The sequence below is a fragment of the Myodes glareolus genome, chromosome 21 (assembly GCF_982192425.1).
Source record: "Myodes glareolus chromosome 21, mMyoGla1.1, whole genome shotgun sequence".
In the NCBI taxonomy this organism is placed as follows: Eukaryota; Metazoa; Chordata; class Mammalia; order Rodentia; family Cricetidae; genus Myodes; species Myodes glareolus.
In genome coordinates, this window is record NC_142046.1 from 5,895,782 (window position 1) to 5,904,765 (window position 8,984).

At 38.8% G+C, this 8,984-nt stretch overlaps 1 pseudogene; it reads left to right on the plus strand.

Annotated features, from left to right (window-relative positions):
* The first annotated feature begins 6,196 nt into the window (after window positions 1-6,196).
* LOC125397048 (olfactory receptor 1L4-like) lies at window positions 6,197-7,145 on the plus strand (annotated as a pseudogene).
* Window positions 7,146-8,984: the final 1,839 nt, after the last annotated feature.

Genomic DNA, 8,984 nt, shown 5'->3' on the forward strand with positions numbered 1-8,984 from the left:
AAATAAATAAATAAATGCAAGCAAGCCAGTTTTACCAATTCTAAATCTCTCAGGGTTTGGAGAGCATAAAATGATTTTTTAATGAAAGTTTTGGAGAAAATTGTGATGGAAAAAGAGTGGATGTTGGATGTAGGGACATAGAAGGGAGGTGGGGGAATAGGAAGAGAAGAGGGAGGGGAAACTGTGGCTGGTATGTAAAATGAATAAATCATTAAAACACTTTTTAAAAAGCTTTTAGTTGTTTTGTATTGAGTACTAATAAATGTTAGCAGGTGTAAGCACTTTATATCTTTAGCATGATATTGAGCAAGAAGAATAAAATATAATTATTTATTAACCTATATTATAATTTACATTCAAGCTAATATTTCAGTAATTTTATCTTTGTACTCTTTGGCTTGTTTTGTTTTGTTTGGTATAATGCCACAATAAAACTATACATACAAATCTTTGACATACACAAATTTCGACAGGATAGATGACTTTTCTAAAGTTATTGAATAAATAATACAAGCTTCTTTGTTTTCTAATGAGAGACAGAGAGGGTGTAGGTCAGGAGGGGAGGGGACTGGGAGGAGTAAAGGTAAGGGAAATCATAATCAGAATATGTTATGTGAGAAGAGACCTATTTTTAATAAACAGAATGGGGGAAAGTTATACAGGCTTTCATTTCTGTTCTGAGTTATAAGAGCTATCCTGATTTACCCAGTCATTTCCAGAGCACATGGTGGCCTGCTTCCCTTCAGATACTGCAAAAACAAATTCTGAGAGGTGAAAATTGTATTTCAGACTAACTTGTTTTTTCTGGTTGACAGTGGTGATGAACTCATGCCTGTTGGCAACTGTGCTCCAGGAGTTTTCTCTGGTCAGAAGTTTATATTTTCGTTTTGCCCATGATCTCTCCCAAGACAGTGTTCAATGTTCAGAATATAATATTCTATCATTCTTCTAAACTTCATTTCTTGATTAATATCCCAGTGCAGAACCTCAAATATCTTTTTTGGCAGAACTTATTTTACAATTTAGAATTTTGCTTTCAGTTTATTTTTCTGGGTTTTCTGAGTATGTGTGATTTTGACAGATAGTCTTATTTTTCCAAACATTCAGCTAATTGTCATAAATGACACTAATAGTACTCTGTCTTCTGTTGCTATGAAAGGAATCCTTGTTATCAATCAATACTAGGCCAAAATCTCTTTTCACATACAAACATGGATGCATGAAGTCCATTATGGTGGTTCACTGAATTCTTTTCTTTGTGAATGCACATAATGTTTTGTTTTGTTTTGTTATTATATACCTTAATTTGTGATTAGGAAAGTTTCCTGTTGTTATCTCCATTATTAGACATTTGCTCCTCTAGATAAATCTTAACAAATGCTCTCAAATTCCATTAAAAACTCTCTTGGGTCTCATTAGAGTTGCATTGAATTTTCATGATTTGAGAACACAAGTTCTCAAAAATCCTTTCTTTTTATGCATATGTTATCTTCATTTTTTAGATCTTCAATTTGTGTTCTGTTACATGCTTTTTGGAGAACTCTTACTCATTTCTTTCATTTCTTCAGGTTTGTTCTTAAGGGTTTCTCTGTTTGTTAATGTCTTTAGACTTATTTTAAATCTTAACACATGAATAATGTCTTGATGGTTTCAAAGGTTGTTTTTGGTTTGGTTTGGGTTGGGTTGGGTTGGGTTGGGGTTTTTTGGTATTTTTTTCTTTCTTCTATTTTATTTTTTGAAAAAAAGGAACAAACTTTTTCCATTTTACATACCAATCCCAGTTCCCACTGCCTCCCCTTCTCCCATTTCCTCCACTTACCCCCACCCCACCCCTATCCGCTCCTCAGAGAGAATAAAACACATTGTTTTTGGCAAGGTCCAAGGCCCTCCCTACTCTATCTAGGCTGAACAACGTATCCATCAAGAGAGAATGGGTTCAGAAAGGGTGGTACAAGCAGTAGGACTAAATCCTACTATCAGTGGCCACACAGTCTGCCCCAGTCATACAACTGTCACCCACATTCAGAGTCTCTAGTTTGGTTCTATTCCTTTCCTATCTGGCTGAAGTTCGTAAGCTCCCATTAGCTCAGGTAAACTGTTTCAGGGGTGTCCCCATCAAGATCTTGAGCATTTGCTGATATTCTCACTCCCTTTGGGAGCTGAGCCCACTGCTCCAATATGGGTCTCTATGTCTGTTTCCATCAGTTGCTGGAGGAAGATTCTATGGCAACATTTAAGATATTCATCAATCTCACTACAGAGCAACACCAGTTTGGACACCGATGTGGGATTCCCCTCTGAGTGCTGTGAATACCATTGGTTAATGAATAAAAAAATCACCTTGGCCTGTGATAGGGCAGAGTAGAGCTAGACAGGGGGAAAAAAGATACTAGAGCTAGCTACTCTTGGCAGCAACAAATTACTTCACGAGGATGATAGGGACCGAAGAAGCTCCTAATGGCATTGGTTAGCCATTTGGGCAAGAAACTACTGTTTCCTGGACTGCTTGATGGTGCGGGAGAATTATCTGTATTCTGTCAATCATGTATTTTAATAAAACGCTGATTGGCCAGGCAGGAAGTATAGGCGGGTCAACCAGACAGGAAGTAGAGGCGGAGTAATGAGAATAGGATAAGGCTAGGGAGGAGAAAGGTTCCTCAGCCACTCCTGCGCAAACCTCCGAAGAGGCAGCATGTAACATGTCCAGCTGAGAAAGGTACGGAGCCATTATGGCTAACATAGATGAGAATAATGGGTTAATATAAGTTATAAGAGTTAACAAGAAGCCTGACCTAATGAGCCAATCTGTTTATAACCTGATGTAGACTCCGTGTGATTTTCCTTGGGACTTGCTGGCTTGTTGGGGTACTGGGCGGGACAGAAACCCCAACAAGCTGGCCTTCGTGTTACAGCTTGATGTTATGTTGTATGAGCTGGACATGCCAGACCCACAGAGAAGTGACTGCTGAACTTGCCTAAAGGTGAGACAATTCTTTGGGGTTCCTGCTTCATGAAAGAGTTTGCTAGACATTCTGCAGGACACAGGAGAAAGTGACTGACAAACTGCCAATACAGGTGGAGCTGTCTTTGAAATTTCCTGCTTCATGGAAAAGTCTGCTAGATACTATGTACCCGTAGACTGAAGATGGGTGCTTGCAACATTAGAGAAGAACTTTGGGTGACTGACTGTCCAGGCAGTGAGATGTCTCTGTCAATTCTAGAGTTTTGGAAGTTGCTTACAATGCACTTAGGTAATAGTATATCCTTCTGGGGTCTTTGATCCCATTAAAAAATAGTTATAATTATATTTTTCTTAGTTATAATAAAAGATAAGGTAGATATAAATATTGTAACTGTAATTCTTGCTTAATACCTGCTTTATTATATGCAATTTTACTATGTTAAAGTTAAAAACTTCCTTTTTATTTAGGCAGAAAAGGGGAGGTGATGTGGGATTTCCCTCTGTATGCTATGAATACCATTGGTTAATGAATAAAGAATCTGCCTTGGTCTGTGAAAGGACAGAGTAGAGCTAGACATGGAAAACTAAACTGAATGCTGACAGAAAGAAGGAGAAGTGACAAAAAGACATATAGCTGCTACCAGAGGCAGTCATGCCAAAACCTTGCCAGAAAGCCATAGCCACGTGGCAATACACAGATTAATAGAAATAGGTTAACCAAAGATGTTAGAGCTAGCTAGCAATACACTTAAGTGATTGGCCAAGCAATGATTTAAATAATATAGTTTTGTGTGATTATTTCGGGAGTATGGGTGGTTGGGAAATGAACAAGCAGTCTCTAACAACAGACACCCTCTCCTCTAATGCTTAGGATCTTATCTGGAGTCATCCTTGTGGATTCCTGGAAATTTCTCTAGAGCCAGGTTTCTTGCTAGCCCTATAATGGCTCCCTCAATCAAAATATCTCCTTTCTCTCATTTCTGTTCTTCCTCCATCTTGACTATTCTTTTCCCTTCAGTTCTCCTCACCCCTCCCTTTCTCCCCTCCTCTTCCTCTTCCACTCTCCCTTCTTCCCCCACCTCTATGCTCCCAATTTTGTCAGGTAATCTGTCTATTTTCCATTTCCAGATGGATCTATATATGCTTTTCCTAGGATTCACTTAGCTTGTTTAGGGTTATGAACTATATAGGCTTGCTATCCTTTGCTTTACAGCTAGTATCCACTCAATAGGTTATTATCTGGGACAGTCATGTTACCTGAAAAAGTGGCAGATTCACATTTCTAGTATATATGCTACCCTGATTCTTTAGATTTTTCTTTCATACTGTCTTAGTCTATTATCTGAGCCAAAGTACTCACCCTGATTCTTTAGATTTTTCTTTCATACTGTCTTAGTCTATTATCTGAGCCAAAGTACTCAATAGTGCCAGCAGGTGCCATCCCTGTATCTTGATTCCTAAATTTTAGTGTGGACTGTACACACTGAACTTTATATTATTACATGAATGTTTAGAATGAGAACGTCATGGCAGAATTTTTTATTCTTGCATAGTTTCATACATATGTTCTGAACTTGGGGCATTTTCACTTTCTTTCTCCCTCTCTCTTTTCCCCGTCCCACCAAAATGTTTTTCCTTCCAAAAAGAAAGTCCTCTCATATTTTGATATCCTTCTATTTTTGACCTACTGAGTCAAATTGTTAGTTGCTTTTATGACCACAAATGGGATGTTATTTACCAGAACATAGAAAACTTATGGCTGGCTACAGCACTGAAAAAAATGACTCCTCTTCAGTTCCCTTTAGCTTCAGATGATATCTTAAGTTTCTATCTGGTGTATGATAAAATGGTAACAGATCTATTCTTGTGCAGGTAACCACAGTTTCATCCAGGGTAAAACATCCATGTTATAACTATAAGGCATTGCTTCATAGCACTTTTCCCCAACACTTGGCTATTCATTCTGCCCCACATTCCATGATATTTCCTGATCTTGGGGGGTGACTTATAGGGCAGATCATGCCACAATTGTCTATTTTTCCACACTTTGACCAGGTGTGTGTCTCAGTAATTAATCATTGCCCACTACCAAAAGAATTTTTTTCTGGTGAAGACTGAGAGAAGAACTAATATATGTCTAGTCATTAAGAAAGCAATTTGACCTTGTGCCTATTTAGCAAAACAATAGTAGTAGGTACTCCCATAGGGCCTATGACCTTTTTAGCCACAGACTACTAACAAGTTTACAGTACAAAGAATAAGTTCTCTCCTGGGACTCAAATTATTGGGACTCAAATCAGAAAGAAGTTGGTTGCCCCTATAATAGCAATACCATCATTGCACTGGTGACCATATCTTACTGAACCGATCATTAATGGAAGTCATAGACTCCAAGCTAAATAGGACTGTTGATGAATCTCCTCCCATAGCAGCTTACATAGCACCTAGTAATATAAAAATGTAGCCAGTATGGAGTAGTCTTCCATTTCAGCTTGAGTTTTATTTCTCAATGTATTACAACTCAAGTATCTTTAGCAAAATAGTATCCTGGTCTAGTTCTGGTGGGCAATCAAGAACATTGGCAGAAGTCTATAATTCTTGGAGGATCTCTGGAGCCTCCTTGACCAATAGCTTGCATGGAGATATCCCATGCATGCTATGGAAATTTTCATTTGATAATATTTGGCTTCTGAGAAGAGCATTATTCACATATTCAGGGTATCTTTGTTCAAACTTTTTTAATTATAATTTTAACAAACTCACAAAATAGGAGATTTTCATAGGGTTTTACATACATCCTTCATTTTGTTTAACCTTTACTCCATTCTTTTCTCTCCCATTTCCCTCTGCATTTATTCCCAATTAAACCTTTCCACTATAAGAATCCCTTCCCATCCAGGTTTATAAGACATATGTTCTGCTAATTCCCCTTTTTGTGATGACCTTATTCTATCTTCAAAGTAATCTTGTACACAGGAAACAATGTATTTAAAGACACGCTATCATTATCATAGGTAGAAGCTTGTAGTACTTCTCTTGAGTGACATTCTTGGGAACAAAGTTCATAATTAGAGAGTCCAGATTTTAACATCGAAAAATAATTAAGTCAATAATAAATTTTTTCTTCAGCAGATACCAGAAAATATTATCTGAATTATGTAGATTTCACAGAGCATGGATAAATTATTTACTCATTTGCCTAGCTTCCCTATTGTGACCACCATCTCCAAAACTATGAACAACCACAGCACCAGAACCTCAGATTTCATCCTACTGGGACTCTCTTCCAACCCCCAGATGCAGAAACCCCTTTTTGACATCTTCTTCATTATGTATCTGATCACTGTGGTGGGAAATGTACTTATCATCCTGGTCATCTACTCTGACTCCAGGCTCCATCCCTCATGTACTTTTTCCTCAGCAACTTATCATTCATGGATATCTGCTTCACAACAATTATTGTGCCCAAGATGCTCGTGAACTTGCTCTCAGAAACAAAGACCATCTCCTACGTGGGATGTCTAGTTCAGATGTACTTCTTCATGACCTTGGGGAACACTGACAGTTACCTGCTGGCCTCCATGGCCATTGACCAGCTGGTGTCCATCAGTACCCCTTTACATTATGATGTGGTGATGAGGCCACACCACTGACTCTTCATGCTCCTGGGCTCCAGCACCATCTCCCACCTACATGTCCTGTTCCGTGATCTTCTCATGTCTTGACTCTTAAGCACTTTTTCTGTGACACCCAGCCTGTGCTGAAGCTGTCCTGCTCTGACACATCCTCCAGTCAGATTGTGGTTATGACAGAGACCCTGGCTGTCATTGTGACCCCCCTTCCTATGAATTCTCTTCTCCTACTTAAGAATCATTGTCACTGTGCTCAGGATTCTCTCTGCAGCTGGAAAATGGAAAGCCTTCTCTACCTGTGGCTTCCACCTCACTGTAGTGGTCTTGTTCTGTGGGAGTATTATCTATGTCTACTTTAGGCCTCTGTCCATGTCCTCAGTGGTGAAGGACTGGGTATCCATCGTTATGTACAAGTAGTGACTCCTATTATGAATCCTTTTGTTTATAGCCTGAGGAACAAAGATATTAAAAGAGGTTTGAGGAAGTTAATGTGCAAAATTCACTCATATAAAGATCAAAATGAGAGAATGGAAAGATGGCTCAGTCATTAAAAGCATTCTGTTGCAGAGAACATGAACTCAGTTCCCAGTACCTCTGTCAGCTCTCTAACAATGACATGTAACTCCAGCTCCAAAAGATCAGCACACTCTTCTGGCTGCTGCAGGTACCAACACATACATACACTTACATGTAACTCATAATTTTTAAAAGATCAAAACAGAAGTTATTGTTCTTTCTTAATTATCTAAGACATCACTAGGTTATTCTTCTTTTTTATATATTTCCTTATACATTTTCCTCATGTGTGGCATAAGATCCCAGTAATATCACTGACCTGAAAATAAAATACTTGGCTTCTAAAAATTTTTTGACAAAATAAATGTTGAAAACAAGGTCATATCCTATTTGGTGCCCAGTTTAATGAAGAGTCTAATGTCCTAGTGTTACAATATTATTTTGCCCAATAGTACTTCAATACTTTTGAAAATGCACATAATCAAAGAGTTACAGCTTACTGTTAGTTTTTAGATGAGTAATGCATGTAGATATAATGTTGCAAGAAAAAAACTTCTTAAGCAGAAGAAAATGACTTTAAATGTAACTTTATAAAAATGATGGAGGCCTGTATAGAGGAAATGAAAAACTCCCTTTAAAATGGAGGAAAAGACAAACAAAAAACATGGAAGAAATTAATAAATACCTCAAAGAAACCCAAGCAAAAACAATCAAATAGGTGGAGCAAAGAGTTCAAGACTTGAAGACTGACACAGAGTTAAATAGAAAACACAAACCAAGGAAATTCTGGATATGGAAAATCTGGGTAAATGAATAGGAACTACAAAGACAAGTATAACCAACACAATACAAGAAATAGAAGAAAGAATCTCAGGTGTTGAAAAAGTGCTTGGAGGAATGGGTTAGTTGAGATGGAGGAAGGGAGTATATGGGAGCAGGGAAGAAGATATCTTAAGGGAGGCATTGTGGGGTTCGCAAGAGGCTTGATTCTAGAGGGGGTTCCAGATGTCCACAGGGATATCCACAGGGATGTCCCCAGCCAGGACTCTGGGCAGTGGAGGAGAGGGTGCCTGAACTGGCTTTGTCCCATAGTCAGACTGCTGACTATCTTGAATATTACCATAGAACCTTCAGATGGAAATAGAGACAGAGACCCACATTGACATATTGGACTGAGCTCCTAAGGTTCAGCTGAAGAACAGAAGGAGGGAGAAGATGAACAAGGAAGTCAGGACCGCAAGGGGTAGGTTCTACCCACTGAGGCAGGGTGCCTATTCTAATGGGAGCTCAACAAAGCCAGCTGGACTAAGACTGAACAAGCATGGAATCAAACTGGACCCTCTGAATGTGGCTGACAATTGGGGCAAACTGAGAAGACAACGATAATGGCACTGGGACTTGTCTCTACTGCATGTACTGGCTTTTTGGGATCCTAGTCTATTTGGATGCATATCTTCCTAAGCCTGGATGTAGTGGGGAAGGCCTCAGACTTCCCACAGGGCAGTGTAGTCTGCCCTCTCTTAGGTCTGAAGAGGAGGAGTTAGTGAGGGAGGCTGTGGGAGGGAAGTGGGATGAGGGGAGGATATGGAAATTTTGATTCCTATTATTTATAGAGTAATAAAAAATATCAGAGAAGTGAGCCATGTGGTGGCTTGGAATTGAACTCAGGACCTCTGGAAGAGCAGTCAATGCTCTTAACCACTGAGCCATCTCTGATTTCCGACAAAGGAGCTAAAATTATACAATGGAATACAGAAAGCATCTTCAACAAATGGTGCTGGCATAACTGAATGTCAACCTGAAGAAGAATGAAAATAGATCCATATCTATCAACATGCACAAAACTCAAGTCCAAATGGATTAAAGACTTCAAT